Below are 20215 nucleotides of genomic sequence, written 5' to 3' on the forward strand. Positions count from 1 at the left end.
GCAGGACGGTAAGCGTCCACGGCTCCTCCGAGATCCGTCTCCTCATCCGCAGTGCCGGGTTGCTCATCCGTTTCTACTTAGTAGGTTTGCAGAGAATCACACGTGATGGTTGTCAGGTGTGATTTGTGATTGTCTCTGTGATTGGCATTTAGTCAGTGTTTGATAGAAAACCTTGTTTTTTTAGTATAATTGTAGCAGCTAGATTGCAGTAGTTTTTAGTTTGTATTTTTTTTATAACTTTATTCTTATTTTTAAATATGCACTTATTTTTATTTATTTTTTTGGAGGTAATGGGGATTGAAGCCAGGACTTTTTGCATGCTAAGTAGGTGCTCTACAACTGAGTAATACACACCCTCCTTGTCTGCACTTGAAAATAAATATTGCAATACACAAAATAAATCTTAAACACCATCATGGGACCTAGTCTCTGTATAGACATTTGAACACGCATACTATTTCAATAAGAATCAATGTTGTTGAGACATACATTTCTGAATCTGTTAATGTGCTTAAAAACGATCATAGGTAGTGATAAACATGAGTCTTTGATCCAGTACTTCTTAGGGTCTGTTTTGCCATCAATGGAAATTACATTCTACAGAGAAGGCTAATTGGGTCTCTTTGATATTTGGTTCGTTTAGCAGATGATCAAGGCTTTCAAAAGCTGACAGAATTGTATTTTAAACTAACTATAAAGTTATCTTCTAGAAGTTGGAATTCCTAAGCTTGTGAAGTGTCCAGTAATCCAGGGGGTATGTGTCTGTGTCTGTGTGAACGTTTGTGTGTGTGATTTCAGGAAGGTAGAAATAAGTTCCATATAGACTTCTGATACCTTTCACCTCAAGTTCAAGGTGTAGGCATATATTTACACAAATAAATTGATATTCTTTTGTCATTTGGCATATTGGGAATAAGAGGTTGTCATACTTGTTTCAGAAGGGTTGGGGAGAATGAGCTTAGAAAACGGGAGGAGAAAGAGGCCGGGAGGCACTTCACACTCTGTGCAGGATTTGAGGAACTGTAGCTTTTCTTTTTTATTCTAAAGCAAACTGGCCCTGAATTGTAACATACTATTACCCAGAATTGCTTTTCTGATCAGATACAATTGCCTCAGATTTTTGAAGGCAACATGAATGGTGAAATGTGTTTTAGCAGTTATCTTTAAAAGTAGTTTTATTTTTGAAGTAAAAGGCTATAGCCTGTTCTTTCTTCCAGCGGTACAAGACATGCTTATTAATCTATGTACATGATCTGTGTGCTTAGTTTCTTTGTTTTTTTTTTTTTTTTTTTTTTTTGAAATGCTTGTTTCATTTTGGTTTGAATGAATGTTTAAAATTTCTGGATTTTGATGTTTAGAACATGCTGTTTTTTGAGAACCGTTAAAAACCTGATTGTTCTTTGGTCCTTGTTTTTTGGGGCACCTTATTGATTTCTGTTGTCTTTTAAAGAGGGAAATGCTTCCTCTAGCCTGTAGATCATTAAGTGAATGGTTTGTAGTGTGCCTTTAAAGTTCTTTGAATGCATTGAGCATGTTTGTCCAGTGAATTTTGAATTGACTCATTGTAATGACTTTGCTTTTGTTCTGTGGCTTTTGCTCCTCTCCACAAGAATTTGAATTCTCTGTTGCATTTTGTATATGTGTTCTTAACAGGGGAAGAAATTTTGCATTTTTTACAGAGCTGGGTTTTCCTATCCCCTCTGAATGCCATCTATACTTGATACAATAAAAATCTGTTATTGCAGTGCATAATTATTTCATAAACTATTTTTTGGCATAATCAGAAACAATGACAAAGAATGATAAAAAAATACAAAAACCTTCCTTCCTTTGAAGAATAGAAATGAGGTGGTCAGGCTCACGCCTGCTTTGTGCCTGACACTCTTACTCTCATTTCATTGTGTATCATGATTCGGAGATGGAGTTGCTTCAGGTTTGTAGATTTTTGTTTTAACATTTGTGTTGAATTCTTTCTCCAGGCTGATGATTCCTGTTGTGTTTGTGGAAAGAGTAGAAGGGAAACAAATACTTTGTTTTGTTTTCAGGAGTCCTGAGTTGATGAGAAAAGTGTTGAGGGTGGGCTGAGGAAAAGAGTGACACTCCCTCTCCTCCCGGCTGAAATTGATAAACAAATAAATCAATTAAGTGTATCGATATTTGACCAATAGTAGTTAGCGAGCCCAAAATGGATAGATATGCCCAATGGAAATTACTGAGTTCACCTGTAGAATTATGTGATTTACCAAGTAGAAGCAGCTTAGGGCAATCAGAAAAATCAGTAATATGATGAGATATAAAAGGGATATCATATCTTTTATTTCTGAAACTTTTCTACGGTAAGTTGTGTAGAGCTAAAATTAAGTTTCAAGCACCAGGATTTAAGAGTGTGGGTGGTTCTGTAGGATCGTTATTGACGGATGTGCCTAGACAATGCTAGAGTGGCTGAAGATGGCAGGAAAAGACCCAGAGGCAGGATTTGTCATCCTAGGGTGTCCTCCATAATGGTTCCATGTGAAAGCCCATGATTGGTTTAACAAACTGTAGCACACCTCAGCCGGCTGTGAAATTTGATAAGAAAAAAACATGCTTAGAAACTGCTTTGCAAGCAAGTGCCTGTGCATCCTCACACCAGTCTCCTTGCCTTAAAAAGCAGAGACAATGCTTTGCTTGCATAGTTGAGGTTTTAGATAGCACTCTGCTGGTTGCAAAGCAAAGACCGTGGCCCTCAGCAATAAACGCTGGGCTTGTGTGCTGTTAGATAGTCTATTATCCCCAAAACAAGGACCTGGCTGGTCTGGTGGTCTGCATTGTAATTCACATATCTAAAAATGTATCTTGTTCCCCTCACCCCATGACTTCCCTAAAGATACACTAATCCTTTGTACTCATTGTGGATTTTACAATCTCTGCCTCATCCCGTCTTTCCCGAAGTTCCTCCTTACTATCTCACAACTGTTGATGAATTTTTCCTTTGATTATACACAATAAATATGGGAGCATTTGAGAGGCTCGTGGAGTTGGCTCCCTACTCCCTCTCGATTTCTTGACTTTTTACACAGAGTCTTGAATAATCATTCCGTGCTGGTAAGACTTCTGCCAGCCAGATGCCACAGTTCCAGGTGAGAAGTATGCAGGCTTTATCTCTCCTACCCGAGGGAGAGAGAGGAGAGAATTCAGATATGCTCCCCCGTGGTCCCTTCTTGCCTCAGAGCCACTGCAGTTCAACTGAAGCCTTCTGGCCTCTGCTCAGAGGGCCTCTGTCCCAGGACTGACTGCAGCCTTTTCTTCCCTTGTCAACATTTCCTTTCAGAAGTTGGTCTCTTCTCTGCAATTCCACCCTGGCAGATGTGATGTTGGTCAGCGTGCTGGTGGGCAGTCATTTGGGGACTCCCTGGAGCCATGCTGATTCTCCTGAGTCTCTCAATCGGGGTTACAGAAGAGTCGAGAACCGAAGGAAGCCCATTCACGTGAGGTCAACAGAGCATTACATCACTTTCATTTTATTTTTGAATTTTCAGTAGAGAAATTATTTGTAGCAAACTGTTCCAGATTTTCGGCCGCCTGCTTTCCTCATCACCACTTCCTTGCTGGCTCTGGTGCTTGTTTTACAGACCAGGTTTCTTCTCTGGTCATTTCTAGCAGCTGGGCTTGCCGAATCCTTGATCTGCATTTGAAGCAGAATGCTTCTTCGTGATGTGAAACTAATTTTCCTATTTCTGAATATTTCGTGTACACTCAGCAACTGTTTCAAGTGAAATGCTCTTGTCCAATTTCGGTTAACTCACATTTGCTGATCTCCTGCTTTCATGCTGAGGGCAGTTTCTTCTTCCTGTAATAAAATTTAGCAATTTGCATTTACTGTGGGAAGGTACTGGCCCGAGGTGCTTTTTTTCTTAACAGTTTTAATACAATTCACCCATTAAAATGTACAGCGGTTTTTACTCTATGCCCAGAATTGTGCATCCCATTCAATCTTAGAACATTTTCTTCCCCCCAACAGGAAGCCCCGTATGCATAAGCAGATATTTCCATCTTCCCCATCCTCCCCCAGCCCCAATGAGCCACTCTTCTCTCTCTGTGGATTTGCCTGTACTGGACATTTCATTTAAATCGAGTCACTTCATGTAAGTGGAACCGTCTATTGTGACTGACTTCTTTCACACTGAGTAACGTTTTCAATGTTTGCCCACTTTGTGGCCTGTGTCAGTACTCTATGCTTTGCTATTGCTGAATAATATTCCACTGTATGGCTGGGCCCCACTGTTTACCCATTCATCAGGTGATAGGCATTTGGGTTGTTTCTGCTTTTTGGCTGTGATGAGTAGTGTCGCCGCGAACATTCCTGTAGGAGTTTTTATGTGGACATTTGTTTTCAGTACTCTTACGTGTGTGCCCAGACAGCAGAATTGCTGGGTCATTCAGAAACCAAATGTTCAACTCCCTGAGGACCTGCCAGGCTTTTTACCAAAGTGGCCACGCTGTGTTACGCCCTCACCAGCAACTGCTGCCTGCTCCGCTTCCTCTGTGTCCTCATTAGTGCTTGTTATTTTTTTTTTTATAACCTATTGTTGTGGGTACGAAGCGGTTTCTTCTAGTGGTTTTGATTTGATTTCCCTTAGAGCTAATGATATTGAACATCGTTTCATTGTGCTTATTGGCCATTTGTATATTTTCCTTGAAAAATACCTTTTCAGATCCTTTATTCACCTTTTAATTGAGTTGCCTTTTTATTGTTGAGTTGTAGGGTGTTTTTTTTTTTTTTTCATTTGGAGATACAAATTCCTAATCAGATAAATGATTTGAAAAAATTTTCTCCTGTGTATTGGTTTTTCACTCTCTGGATGGTGCCCTTTGAAGCAAAGTTTTAAATTTTGATGAACTCCAATTTATCTCTGTTTTCTTTGTTCCTTGTGCTTTTGGGGTATTATATAAAATCTGAGGTATTTTATTTAAAATTTTATATATAAAATAACTTAATTCGTAGGACCGTTCTAGGAGATGGGTGCGGTTGTTGTCCCCAGTCTATGGATAGGAGACTGAGATGCAGAAAATTTCACTGACATATCAGTGTCACAGCTACCCAGTGCTGTGGGAGTTCAGACCCTCATGTTTGTCCCCAACATCTGTGCTTTTCACCAACATGCTCCACTCCTTCCTGGAATCGTTAATGGAAAACTGTTTCCGGTTTTGATTTCTTGTTAGTTTGTTTTCACTTTGGGGACCTCATCTCCTCATTTTCCTTTCGGATATCAGTGTAGATTTATTTTAGGTCTCATGTAGGCAGAAGTATTGCTATCAGTTAACTTCTTTATTACTCACTCTCCGGTTATGATTGTTGCTATTTGACCTAATCAAGTCATGCTTAACTCTTTCCTGCTCATGACACTGAAAAGAGTCATGACTTACAGAATGCTCAAAGAAGAAAGTACTTGATTGATTTCATCTTGCTACCCAATCAAACCAATCAAATAAAAACCCGGTGTTGACACAGATTATATGCCCTCCAGAATAGTGTCACTGTCTTCCTTGTGTTTCATTTGTTTGGTCACAGTGTCTGGATAGCGCCTTGCTGTCCAGCAGTTTTGTGAGGATACGGTGCTCGTGAATCATTGTAAGGACAGAATTTTGACAACAGACTATGTTGTTCATTTCACAAGGGAAAAGATAATATAGAAATACTGCTCAGATCTATTTTAAAATTAAGCTTGGAATTTTGAGAAGAATTCAAGAAACCATACAAAGATCTTTTTCACTAATTTTAGATCTATCTTAGACACATTATGGTTACATAGCAGAGTAACTTATCAAGTAGATTTGACAAGAGGTGTGTATTATTGATTTTTTGTTTTAGTTGAAATATTCTATCTAAGATAATCAGTGCCTATAATTGCACAAATATGTTTGTATTTCTATGTAATATGGGAGCAGACTTCATATGTTTCTATATAATATATATGACTGTGTGTTTTAATCTGTCTGTCAGTGTTTTTATAGTTTTTCAGCAATGTTGTAACTTCAGAATTGTTCTAAGAAAATCACCCCAGATTCTAGTGCAGTTTGTACTGTGTATCCTGTCGTATGCATGGGATTCCACTGTCCCCTCAGGGAGGAATTTCCTCTCCTATTGAGTTAGTAGCAGATTTAAAGGAACTATGATTTCTAGGTCTTTGCTCTCCATGTGTTTGCAGTTGGCTGTCAATCACGATATTCCCTTTCTTGAGTTTTCATTGTTCAATTAGAATTTTTGAAAATAAGTGTTGATATGTTGTATTTGTCTCCCTAGAAACTTGATGTGTTTGTGCTTTTCAGTTTTCAATTTATGAAAAATGTAAATGCACCCTTTTTTTTAAGTAGTCCTTTTTCACTAGATATTTGTTTATCTCTTTATAGTTAAAATAATTTTTTCCCAATAAATGAATCGTTGTGCATGTTTTAAAAGATACCTTACTTTTTATTTTTCTTATTCTAACAGGTATATTCGTTGTAGAGAATTTAGAAAATAAGGATAAACACATTAATAAGTTAAAATGGCCTCTAATCTCACCTGGAGATATAGTTGTAAGGTTTGAAATTGAGAATTACAAGTCCTCTCACGTTGTTCTTCTTTTTCAAGTACGTTTTGGTTACTGAGACCCTCGAATTCCCATATGAATTGTAGCAGCAGCTAGTCAGTTACTGCAGAGGAGCCCACTGGGATTGTGATCGAGACCACGTTGAATATATGGATCGCTCTGTGGAGCACTGACATTCCAAGAGCACTGTCATCTGATCCAGGAATGCGCGTGATGTGTCTGTCCAGGTATTTAGGTCTTCTTCAATTTTATTTCAACAATGTGTAGAGTTTACATAGTATTATTTTTCTTTATTTTTTCCCTTTATACTGAGAAAAATGTGCAAGGTACCAGAATGAGAACTGTATTATAGCCCCACCACTTGCTGCTACCATGGACCCTGCGGTCTTTCTTTGCCCTCTGTAAAATCTTGCACAAAATAGGACCTAAGTAACTGTTTCTTTAATGAATGATTTTATGATTGCTGAATGATGCTTGAGAATCCTTGTGATGATATCTTTTTCCCAGACTTTCCCCTTTTCTTAACTATGCCCTTTCCCTTCCTTTCCTCCAGTCTGGGTTTCAGCCTGCCTGTGGCATTGATTTTCCCTATCTGTGGACTCTTCCTTTCACTAGTTCACGATAATGTTACATATGGGCTGTGGAAACTTGCTAGATGTCAAGAAAGAGCCAATCCATTGCATGCTAGTATTTTTAGTGTGTGGTATTCTTTTATCGATTGAAATTAAATCAGGCTGACCCCCTGAGCTCTTTTCACCTTCCTATACATGATACTGCTCTGGTTGCTGCATGTGCCCTTCCCCCAGACTTGGTTTTGGAGTTGAGTAAGTCACCATCACTGGAGACCTCTCTTTAAAAGATGAAGAGGACATTTGATCCTTCTCCCTGGTTGGGGACTTGGATGAGATGAGGTAACAAATAAAGAATGGAGCCCCAGCTCATTCTGACCACTGTTCTTTCCGTTCCTTTCTCCAGGGGAAAAGAGTACAATTCAAAAATATAAAGATTGTGAGCTAAAGAGATAAGCAAGACAACCGATCATTTATTAAATGTCCTTTCATGCCAGAAACAAATGTTTTACACACAAAATAAGCACAAAAAGCACGGTAGAACCATGATAACAAACGTGGGTCCGAGTTCGAGTCCTGCTCTGGAATGACCAGTCCTGTGTGATGGAGAACTGGTAGGCCGCCTTAGCGTCTCTCGGACTAGTTTTCTGTCCTGCAGAGACGGGGCTCCCTAGGCGTCCCCCCCATAGAGGTCCTGGGGGGTGTAAGTGACACACGTGAGCAGCCCTAGCACAGCTGCTCGTTCCTCGTAAGTGCAGGAGAGCATAGCTTTTGCGGTTACGGCTTTATGACCGCCCCGTGAAGACTCTCAGTGCTCCTAAGGGATGCCTTGTTTTTTGGAGATGGGATTCTCATTTCTGTAAATACCCAAGGATTGTGTTATTGGGCCCTGCTGATTTGAATCTATTCTTTAGAAAGTACATATTGTAGATATATTTTTCAAGCATGCATGCTTTTTTCTTTTATTATTTACAGTTCTACCCTCTCATCTCTTGGTGTGACTTTTCATGGAATCCAGGAAACAGCCCTAAGCCACCTGCCTCTTCACACGTCTCCGTGGTGGTTTTCTTCCCTGACTAGAAGAGGGTTCTGCATAGGGAATTTTCTTTGTTCCCCTTTTCTTGGAGTCTCTCTGTCTGTCTGCCCACCTCTCACCTGTCCAACTGTCCATTTCTCTACCCACTGATTCTTCTGACATGTTCCAAAAAGCATTTCAGGCAGCTTACAGAAGAACAGATACCAAATAAACAGGTGAGAAAATGGGGCTAAGTTCAAACTGTGAGGCTAGGAGGTGGGCCTGTGTTAGGGTTGCAGGCGTGAGACACACGCGTCTGCCCTGTGACATATGATCGACAGCAAGAGTATGCCTGAGGCTCCCAGCGGACACAGGGAAACAGGGTTTGTGGGAGATGCTCACTGGCTGTGAAATAAATAAGTGACTTAGGATAAGCCCAGCCTTTCCATCTACTAAGGCTTAGGAGAATATTTTGAGTGTCTTCCAAAATCAGGGTATTGGATCTTTTATTTTTTCAGAGTTCTATGTATAGTTGGTTACATTCTATACCTGGAAATTTCTCCAAAACTGCTTCCCACGTGAGTCCCATGGCTCGGAAATGGGGTGGTTCTGCTCATTGACGGTTGTTGGTCAGAAACATAAAATGACAGCCTCAAAGGAGCCTGGGATTTGTCAGTTATGTTTTGTCAGTGCTGTAGATTTCAGAAAACATTTTCACCATTTCTCTCCATCTGAGGCGGCAGCGTGTTCTCTTACCAGCATCAGGAGCTCAGGGCTACGGAATGGTGGGGGCTGACTGCACTGCCGTGAAGACAGCTAAGGTAGTTACTGCAGGCGTGGTGCTTTCACGTAGTGCATTTCATGTTCTTTAATAGGTTTTAACAGGTAGTTAATTAACTGTGTTAATTAACATTTAATAAATATGATGCTTTGTTGATTACACAGTTATAGTCTGAATATAAGTTGTGAACACTTTGAAAACAATTTCATTACTGAAATTTCAGTAGGGAAGATATAGTTAATCTTATTTATGCCTCTCTTTAAAAGTAACAGAGAAACAAGACAGAAAAAGCAGAGGATGATTTCTGTTCTTCCTCTCGGCTTGCAGGTGCCCTCACCTCCAGTGGCATCCATCCAGACACCAGCACTGACACTGGCCGTGCTCAGAACTGCCTCAGCCCTGAAGACACAACTGGTAAATAGAAGGCGGCCACGCCCTGTTACAACAGGTGCTCTCACTTTGTGGGTCCTTATGTAACTGCGTGGTTTTAATCAGGATCGCCCGTTCTACATTATGTGGCGCTGCTGCTGTGTCTCCTAGTTATTGCTTCTGTAAGTACTCGTGTATTTTTTTCAATGTGTGGTACTAGACATCTAAAAATGCTTTTTTTAGATGAAAAATAATGTGTATTTAATATAAAAGTCTGAAAAAAGGGGCAAAAGGGTCTATCCTGATCCCACTACTCAGAGATAATAATTAACACTTTAACATCTATTTTCTGTTCTTTTCATCATTGTGTATCTCCTCTGTCATAAAAACCAGCGAGCACTCTGTGCCTTTTTCTGTGTGGAGACCTCCATTTTCCATTGTGCTTATTTCACGTTTTTCTACAATATTCTATCCCCCCTAGCATGATTTTTAATGACCAGTATAGCATTCTGTCTTGTGGAGGCATCTTCCATTTTAGTTCGGACTTAAATAAACTTTGAAATTCCAAGTATACTTAACTGAAGTACTGAAAAGAGAACTGTGGTGGTACCAAAAAGCCCCTACATCCATTCCCCTTTTTTCCTGAGAGTAAAAACTGCTGAAAATGTGGTGTATTTATGTCATGTCCTTTATGCCTATGTCATATATATATACACATTCATACATACACGTATATCAGAAATCTATCTATATGTGAGTGTATATATGCTTTATTGAAAAATAAGGCCATACTATATGTTTTCTGCAGCTCAGTTTATTCACTCAGGGGTATATCATAGACTTCCTCCCACTCCAGACTCACCCGGTCCTTTCAGATAGAGTAGTGGGGTCTCCTGATATGTAGGTTTGGTCTCTTGTGCAAGGACACCTTCGGTGGGAGAGTACTGTGGACAAGGCCTTGGACCACGCCGAAACGCTGGCCCCTTAGTGCCTACAGCTCGCCTTGATTTACGGCATCATTGTCTTGATGGTGGATACTTAAGTTTTCTCCATTTTCCACTGTCAGAAATGGTGTTTGACTGGCATCCTTCTTTTACAAACATTCCTGTGACCTTGAATGAGTATTCCTTTAGTTAAGGTTTCTGGAAATTCAGTCCCTGGATGTGACAATTACATACATCACAGGCTGCTTTCAAGTGACTCTAGAAATTCCTTCTCCTGTGGGGAATGAAAAGATGTAGAATAACTTATGTAACCAATTCTCTATCGCTGGATATGATTTCACTTCAGCTTTTCTTCCCACCATTGTAAAAAGTGCTGTGTAAATGCTCTGATGAGTACATGTTTTTGAACTGATTTTTTTTCTAAGTGAAATGATTCCTAAAAGTGGAGTTCAGTGTGTGTGTACACACGTTTTTCAGAGTTTGCATATCCATTGATATGTCGTCCTCCAAAAAGTTCGCTAACAGTTTGTTCTCTCAAAGATGGACACTAGCTAGAATATCTTTTAAAAACATTTGCCAATATGATGAGTAAAAGTGCTTTTTCTTTGTTTTAGTTTGCACTTGATGACCAGAGAGGTATTGAGCATTTTTCACTCATTACCCATCTGACTTTTAAAAAGTGAATGATCCCTTTTGTCCTTTGCACACATTTAAGTGAGGGAGCTTCTTGTTGCTTTGTGACAGCTCTTTGTATGTTATGAACATTAACCCCTTGTCTTCATCAACATGTATCACAGAGCTTTTACTTGTCATATCTTGCCTTTCATTTTGTTCAGTAGGTTTATTTTTGTTGTGGCCCAAAATAATCTTAAGATAGTAAATGTCTTCTCCTTGGGTTTTATCCTTGATTTTATTCTTAGAAATACTTTCTTATAATGGTATATATCTCTTCTGTAGGTTTTTCTAATCTCTAAGATGGAGATGATAATAGTACTTGTTATAGAGAGGAGAAGTTGAATTAATATGAGCAAAGAGTTATATTTGCTGTTATTAGTACTTTCTAATATTTACATCACTATCTGTAATTTTTCTTGTTGTCATTATGACTGGAATAGAATTTGTTTTTTCCAGGTGATTCTCTGATTGTCCCAAGACAATTATTGAATTCATACTTGGCTCTTTGATTTGAAATCCCACCTGTAAAAATTACTTATGTATACTAGAGTCTCTTTTTGAGCTCATGGTTTATTTCTGTCAATTTTACTTTCTTATTCCAGTGCTATACCTAACATATTGTAAAAATTTATTTAATATCTGACAATGCGATTTTTTTTGATTCTTTTTTCCATCCCTAATTTTCTTGGCTAGTATTATGACTTTATTATTCCTGAAGAATTCTAAAATACTTTCTTCAAGTTAAAAAAAAAACAGGTAAGAGTTGTCATCGGATTTTTTAGTAAGTTTTGAATTATATTTCGGAGAACGTACATCTTTACAAAACTACTTTCCTCCATACAATATGTTGATGTCTCTACATTCACACCTCTTACTTTACCACTCAGTAAAGTCCTGTACTTTCTCCATGTAAAACATGGGCATTGTTTTAGAGTTTATTCCAGATTATTGTTGATGTTTTTGTTAATTTTGTAAGTGAAAATTTTTTGCTATTATATATTTTAACTGTTCAAACTGACACGTAGGAAGGCAGATTCGGTTTGTAAATACTCACTTTGTAATTTGTCATTTAAAATTGTAAGTATTAAGTACTTGTTACAGAATCCTTTCTTTTGTGTTTTTAAAAATTTGTTTCCAAGATTCTCAAAATGGTCATAGCTAAGTAGTATAGGTGGGGAGACAGATGGAGAGAGGTAGTGTGGCTCATGTACAAACTGTGAGCAGTTTAATGGCTGCCTTTAGGCTGGAGAAGCCCCAGAAGAACCCAGGTTAGACAGGGGGTGGCTTCGTATGCACTTGAAAGCCAGCTTTCCTGCCTGTATGGTGAAGCCTGGTGGGCGTGGCAGGTAGGTGATCAAGATCCGATGAAGCTCATTGGCTGCACAGAGCGCTGTGTCTGTGAGAACTGGAGACCTCTGCCATGGGAAATGCTTGGTGCCAGGAACAATGTAGGGGAGCTGGGGAGCCTGTGTGTTAAGGATTTTCCAGTCTTGGGAGTGGGAAGATGAGACTCTGCATTCAGATCTGACTTTGAATTCATCCTCTCTTGTTTACTGGTCCTCTGACTTTTGTCAAGTTATCTACCCTCTTTGAACTCCTGTTTTCTTGTCTCTCAAAACAGGAGAATTACAACCAGCTGCTAGCATTTGTTCAGGGTAAATTATCTTTGTCTACAAGATGTCACGTATAGTCACAAGCTCAGTGAGAAATAGGCTGTCGCTTCTTCTGCAACTCAGTGCTCGACAAGACATCGGGAGAAAGACAGTTCCTAATTTGTATGTTATGCCAGTAGGAACAAAATTAATGTTTTGCCTTTCCCTAGCAGTATACTTACTCCTTTGCTTCATTACCTCTCCTCCTTTCCTTTCCCTTCCTCCACCAAAAGAACCTGAGACTCTCTCAGAACACTAGATTCAAATTACTTTAAAAGTTGGCTCATTCCCTAGAAATGACAGTGACATAAAAAAATCTGTTCACATCCCAGACTTGACTGTATTTGATTTACACACACACACACACATCTGGCTACCTCTCAATTCCTGAGGGAGAAGGACCACTTTTTCTGAGTTTTCATTCACTGAGCGTGAGAGCAAAGTCTCTTAAGCAGACTTTCTCCTGGCTTCATGCATGGTTTTTTATTGGATTTCTCTGTGGCCATAGAATTATTCTCCTACTAGAAGAGAGGAAGTGGAGACATAGAGATTCTGCTTAGATATTGGTGTCATCATATTTGAGTTGGAAAGGACTTAAGACAGCATAGAATCGTAACTGTTTATGGGTGAGAATCCATGATGGTGTAACTTGGACAAGAACCTGGGTCTCCTGACATTGTGTCCACATGGATGAAGAGGCAAATGGGTGTGGGATAGCAGGTATCCTTCTTGCTTGAGTTCCAGGGTCTTGCTAGTTTTCATTGCTCAGCTGCCTTTAGTTTATGTCCATGTGGCCTCTCATGGGAATGTCACTCTATCCTGATAGATTGAGTTTCTTATCAGCAAAAAGCTCTGGACCCACTCACATTGCCCAGAGTTTTTCTGCTGACCTGCTGACACTTTATGTAAATGAGACCTAAGAAAACTGCTGGATATAAAACCCTTATTTTTATCATTTGCCCTCGAATTCCATAGGAAAGGGGTGCTGTCTCAGGCTGTCTAAGGCTTGATCTGAACAAAGATAGGGTGATAGTTTGTGCTGCTGGACCATCACAAGTGGAATGGGATTTCCACCTTAGTTTTTAGAATCAGGCAGACGAGTTCAAATCTTGCCTTTACCAGTTAATAGCTTCGTGAAGTTGAGGAAGAAAGTTTACTTTTTTGTATCTAATTTTCTTTATCTGTAAATAAGTTCAGTATTTATTTTAGGGTTTTTGTTTTAGAATTGAATGAGCTAATTGCCTCACTTATACCTAAAATACTGATTGCGTGGTTCTATGCTGGTGCCTTGGTAGTTGATTACTAAGGGAGTTGGCAATGAGAATGGGGGTGGGGGACCCCTTGATCATAGAGATTATATTCCAGGATATGCTTGTAAAAGACTGGATGTGCAGTGGGTTTTTAGTAAATGTATATTCTTTTCCTAATCCCCATTGATTGTATATATATATTTATACTAATATGTGAACTTTTTTTGTTGCAATTTAAATCTCTTTGTAGTATTTAAAATATGTAGCTATAACAAAAATACGTGAAATAAAATGATTTGATTTTTATTTTCCTTTCAATAATGAAAACAAAAGAAAATAGAAAAGAAAAAGTTTTGTAGGACTAGAAATAATTTTATTTCCATGGAATCAAGCCTTTATATTAAGTTTTTTGGTTTTGTTCTTAAATGGCATGTAAAATTAATAGGTTGTGACTTCAGTGTTGATAGCTAGGTGAGTTTCTTGTTATTGTTGTCTTTGATGAATTATTTTCACTAGATCATAAATGATGTGCATGCTACATATTGGAAATGAGGAAGAAGTGGAGACATACTAACTCCAATGTATTTTGTTACCGAGTCCAAACTCATTCTACTTGCCGCATGACAGGCCAATAAACTGGGAGATGAGGTGTTGGGGCAAGGAATAGTGACTTTATCTGAAAAGCTGGCAGACCCAGAAGATGTCAGACTGATTTCCTGGAGAACCCTCTTCCCCAAGTCAGAATTCATGCTCCTTTTATACTGCAAAGGGGAGGGGGTGTGGTTGGTTGTTGCAAACTTCTTGCTGTACGAATTGTTTGTCCTTGGTGTCCTTTGTCCTTGCAGCTGTCCATGTGGGTGAAATCATGGTGCCCCTGTAAAACCTTCAACAAAAATAAGGTTATTCTTTATTTTGCAACTTGAAACTCTCTACATAAGTGCAGAAGAGCTAACATCCTTAAAGATCAGAGCCCAGAGAATAGGCTCTCCTGTATATTTCAGGCTAAAGTCAACTTTCTTTCAAAAAAGGTGTAGAGCTAACTAGTCTGAGCCTAGAAAACAGGGCAAAGGATTAAAGCCAAAGGAACAAATCCAACACGGAGTCAGATTTCTTCTTTCCTATTACAATTTCTTTTTCCATCTCATAAATAATTTTAGTAAGAAACATAAGCAATTTTATATTTTTGCTTCTTAATAACTGATAAGTGGGCTGACTACATTTTTGTGAGCAGGGATGCTGTGCGTGCCTTGGGGTCTCAGCAAACTTTTGTTGAGGGTGGTTGACCCCGCAACATGTCTAATGCCCCCAGGAGTGTTGGTGAGGGTCCCCCCAGCCTGGGGCTCTATTCAGGAAACAGCGTATGGGCATTGCCCTCTGGAGACCTCTTTTTCGGCTGCAGGAAATTTTTTCAGATACTGTGATTGAAAAATCACTCCAGCTGGGGATAATTTGGGAAAAAAGGAAGAGGAAAATTGTTTGGAGTAGAGTAGAAGAGAAATGCAGAAGATCAGGGAGGCTGGGGGCTTGGCAGCTGGGCCTATGGAGAGAGGGGAGCAGAGGTGTGGAGGGGCCCGGCTCCAGAAATAGCTCCTGCACCTGTCCCCGCACCCAAGCCACACAGCTTTTAATTGGCCTGGGCCACTATCCTGGCTGGATGTCACCCTTGGCAGAACCTTGAGAACTGAAGTTGACAGGTAGGCAGCACTCACCTAGGGGGTCACTGAGGACTTTGTTCAAGTCCACAGTGCCTTTTCTGGTCATGTGTCTTCACTTGCCCTTTATCTCAGGATCTGAGGAGCAGGAGCAAGGAACTCAGGGAGAGACATCTGACTGTGTTAAGAGAGGACAGAGTGATACGGGAAGCGAGGACAATCGCAGCAAAGTAAAATGACTTCACAACTATTGCATCAGACCTGCAGGTGTGAGAGAGCCTGAGCCTGTCTCAGAGTGCAGGGGACAAGCAGAAAGGAATGGTAAAATTTCCACTGACAATTGAAATTTTGCAAAATAGCCTGCTACTTTTGGTTGTATCACTTGAATGATTGCAGGTGTGTTTCTGTGGGCATTTATAGGTTCACTCAACCCCACCAGCCCCTCTTGCCCACATCAGGGGTGGGTTTTCTCAAGCACAGTGCCCTTCCTGCTTTGGGGGGCCACGCTGTGTGTCCTCGCCTGGGGCCGGGCTGCTGCAGGGCGCTGAGTGCCCGAGGCGCGGCCTGCGAAACATGACAGGAACATCTCTGCTCTTGACTGAGGGCCTCCTTTTCCCCCTGCAGTGTTAGAATGCAGGTGACTCAGTTAGAAGCGTGCATCCAAGCGGTTCTTCCTTGTCATCACCATCTGGAAGTGGAACCTGAATCTTCTGAATTTCTCCAGAATGTGGTTTACAATCACCTTCGACAAGTGGTTGTGTGTCCTCTTACAAGTGGAGGTTTTACTGCCATTTTCCTGGAACTTACTCACCACTAGTCCATCTGATTTTTCTGTGCTAGGATTCAGTATGGCCTGCTCAAAATTCTGCAGTCAGATCTTGAAACCCTGATGAAGAGGATTATTTTATTTTTTATATGATAGTCTTTTACTTTCAAAATTCAGAATTTTCTGTTCTTTCACTTTTTAGGGTGGATTTGGAGAAACAACTTTCTCTTACTGTCCTTGCGACCTGTTGCTTTATGCCTCTAACCCGTCTTCTGTCACTTTTTAGGCGGTTCTATTCGTGACCCTGTCCAGGTTGTTCATATTATAAAACATAAAGTCTGTGAAAGTACAGTTCCTTTTATTCTGAAAGCATTCCACAGATACCACTAAAATCTGGGTGTGGTTTTAAGAAGACAGAAGTATTAGAACATGTACTTGCAGGTTGCTAGTGCAAAATCCCCAAATCAAAAGTCTAGTTAAATATCTAACATCTTTCTAATCTACCTTGGATTTGTATGGATAAGTGAAGCAGTTTGCTAAGAACTCAAGACCAGGATTAAAATACAGGCTTGTGTAGCTCAGCAGGTCCTCCAGAGGTGATGCTCTGCCAGAGGGTGGGGCTGAGGGGAGAGGGCGGGTCCTCCCCTCCCTGAGCTGATAGTTTCATGGCAAAGACCTTCACCAGGTGAAGAACTTGGAGTTTCTTCTAAGAACAGTGGGTTTGAAAAGAGTCTTAAAAGCATGGGAGTGACAGAATCCCATTTGTGTCAAGTAGGGAAAAGTGGCTGGGGGGCCACTGGGAGACTCATGATTCCATGTGGGAAGTATTTGTGGCTTCCACCTGAGAAGTGGGACGGTCAGTGGGAAAAAGCGAACAGATTGAAGTCATGTTAGATGGTAAAATGAAAGGATGAATGATGTCTGTGTGGGTAGGATGGAGTAAGGCCAGGGTTTTTGGGTGGATTAATACGGTAAATGATGGTCCTGCTGTGCTCTGAGGAGGGGAAGCTGCAGAGGGAGTTCTGCGGGAAAACTGATGAGTTCAGCTGTGGGTAAAATGAAAGGCTGTTAGATGTGTGGTCTGGGAGTTCAGGTGAGAGCCAGTAGTGGGTAGGGGGCAGGGGAGAGAGACCTTCAAATCATTTTACCTTGTGAATATACAAAAAAGTGTGAGTAATACACTTACGCCTCTATATTCTGGATTTAAAACCCATTAACATTTTGCTATATTGACTGCAGAGGTTCTTAATTCTTTTAATACAAATAAAATAAATAGAAGCAAAATAGTGGAGTTAATGAAAATCTTAGAGTTGACGTGTGTCCTTGTATGTATTTTGATACCTCATCTGTTTATAACCATAATCTATTAAAAGTTAAGTAGTTTAGCATAAGAGTTAAACAGAGGGACGTGACACACTGTTGGGGGTTTAAGCTGATCTTCTCGGGCAAATTATGTCGCCTCTCTGTGCCTTAGATCCATCTTCTGTGACTTCCCCCGGGCCCCTCATCACAGCTGATTTCCTAGATTAGAAGTTGGGAGGGAGGCTGCTGTAGGGAGAGAGAAATGGCAACTGCCACGGACCCTGACGAGAGAGACAAAAACAGATTAAAGCCGATAAACTGAGTACAAACAAATACCCTCCAAAGAGAAAGAATCCCAAAGTCTTTTGAGCCACTTAGCGTAAGGGAAACAAAACCACGTGGACCCAAACTTCTTGAGTATGTGAGTATTGTGGGTGGAAATGTGTCATCAGAATAGATTTGAGAAAATGCGATTTGGTTTCCCTTGATGTTTCCGGTAAGGATGGACAGCAGAAGGGAAAACCCTCCGCTTCAAAGTGAAAGCTGCTATTTTGTGTGAAACTGACCAAAGGTTGGAAAGCAGTCATCATCAGTGCTGGCAAGTGAACAGCCTTCTGGATTGGGTGGGGCACCTACTGTGACTTCCTGGTGACCTGCTGGGTAGGGGCTGGGAGATGGGCAGTAGTTCTGCCTGGTGACCCGGGCATAAACCTGGGCTCTGAAGCTGCTGGTCTGACTAGCAGAACTGGGCAGAAGCATTCTTAATGGGGCAGCTCGGGATGTGGCCTGGGACACCTGCCATGCTGAGGGCAAGAGGAAGGCTCCCTTGAGGGGGTGTCCTGCAGAGAGTGGAAAAATCCACCTGCAGGGACGGAAGAGCCTCTGAGCAGGGTGCCGGATACACAGGCATGACTGGCCTGAGCACGGAGGGTTCGGTGAGCCGGAAGTCATACAGTGGCCGGAGCAGCCTTTTTCCTGAGAAACTGGAGGGAAAAGATGTTGAAAAGGCAGCCTGCGGACAGACCCTGTGGTGGGTTATCAGTGACCAGAAAGGACTGGTCAGGCAGGCACGAGAGAACCCTGTGAGCATCCCAGATGGGGCGTCACGCTGAAGGGAGGAGCAGAGTTATACACTTTGCCACTTATTAGCTGTGTGACTTTGAGCAAGATCACCCCACCTCTCTATATATATCTTCATCTGTAAAGTGACAGAGTGACAAGCTCGTGTCATCAGAAGGCTTAGTTTAGCTCTGATCCTCTGTGTCCAGTACTGTCAGTGCTGCCCTGCAAGGTTCTGCAGCGGCTGCTCTTACCCTGAGATGGGAGGGCGTAGAGGGACATTGTAGCACACGAAGGCAGGAGGGGGGTGCTTTAAAAACAGACATGTAGCCGCCTGCAGCTGCAGACATGCAGGCAGTTTGATTGATGGTTCTGGAGAGGACTTTGGAGGCCTTAGCATCGACTTAAGACTTGCTTTCCCTTGGGGACCCGGATTGCCTTTGCAGATTAATGTTGAAGATTTGAGCTTCTGGAAAAGCTGCTTTCAGAGATGGGTATATATGTAACATATCGTCTAAAATAAAATGCTTTTATTTAATGTGTGGGACTTTGCAGCTGTTGGGAACAGCTCTTTTGGCCTGGTCACGGAGGACGCTAAGGGTCAGCAGAGCATGCGGGAGGGCAAGAAGCTCGCAGTGCTGCTGCGGGGTGTTCTCCCCAGTAGGGCACTCTGCTGAGTTGACTCTTCTCTGAGTTTGGTTGCCAGATGAGCAGACAGCAAATTATTGAGTTCTGGTGGGTTTGTATAATGACAGGAAGAAAGAGGGACCCGTAGTTTTCTGGACTAGGACAAGCATTTTGTTCTTAATCCAGTGTGTTTCATTGCGGATTTGATGAGTTGTGTCTGTTCTGGAACTGATTTGGGCTAATCTGTATATTTGGAAAGGAACCGAGATGGAATTATTGCAGACACCTTGTTCTTTAATGAGTCCTGTGCAAACATAAACAAGGATAAAGCATACGTTTGAATTTAGCGGTGTAGGGAAGGGTTTCTGCACATTACAGGTGAAGGCAAGGCAGAATTCCTCTTCTTTGTGGGCAGGGAATTGGGTCCACCTGTTTTTTCTGTAACGGCTTCTGAGAGCAGTTTATGGTAACTAACCAGCATTGACAAATGGTGGCACACATTGCATTTAAGAGCTGGCCGGCTGCAAACTTGTGTATTGGACAGGTGGATTTCACAGAGAAGTGATGAGGTAGATGGGAGAGAGAAGGAGCACAGGCATGGGCACCCCAGCTTCAGGTTTAAATCGGCATTTCCACACCATAGGAATTTGGAATAGAATGTAACCTCACTTAGCCTGTTGGTGAATCAGTAAAATGGGCATGATAAAATTCACTTCTTCCTGGGTTTGTTGTAAGTTGTGTCGACTGAAATAAATGTTCAGCAAAAAAGTTAAGAGTTAAGTTTTATTCGGTGAGAGGACTCCAGCGGGGATGACAGCCTCTCAGATTTCTCTGAGGGACTGTTCCAAAGACTTAGGGGAGGAGCTAAGATATATAGGAGCTTTACAACAAAGACCAGGTAGTAGGAACAATAAAAGATTGCTTGTTATCTAAAGAAAACCAGATATCTCAAGTTAAAGAATTTAGTGCTTTTATATTTATG

General features: G+C 41.0%; 1 long non-coding RNA gene across 13 annotated transcripts in view; it reads left to right on the forward strand.

Annotated features, from left to right (window-relative positions):
* The window catches only part of LOC141578970 (uncharacterized), a 108077-nt gene that overhangs the window by 15757 nt on the left and 72105 nt on the right, over window positions 1-20215 (forward strand). For 11 of the 13 annotated variants that reach the window (XR_012509860.1, XR_012509865.1, XR_012509871.1 and 8 more), the window contains exons 3-5: window positions 3311-4124; window positions 6614-6799; window positions 9265-9488. This is a non-coding gene — a long non-coding RNA (uncharacterized LOC141578970). The remainder of the gene's footprint in view (window positions 1-3310; window positions 4125-6613; window positions 6800-9264; window positions 9489-20215) is intronic. The other 2 variants (XR_012509862.1, XR_012509866.1) reach the window with 2 other exon arrangements.

The sequence above is a fragment of the Camelus bactrianus genome, chromosome 1, assembly GCF_048773025.1.
Source record: "Camelus bactrianus isolate YW-2024 breed Bactrian camel chromosome 1, ASM4877302v1, whole genome shotgun sequence".
In the NCBI taxonomy this organism is placed as follows: Eukaryota; Metazoa; Chordata; class Mammalia; order Artiodactyla; family Camelidae; genus Camelus; species Camelus bactrianus.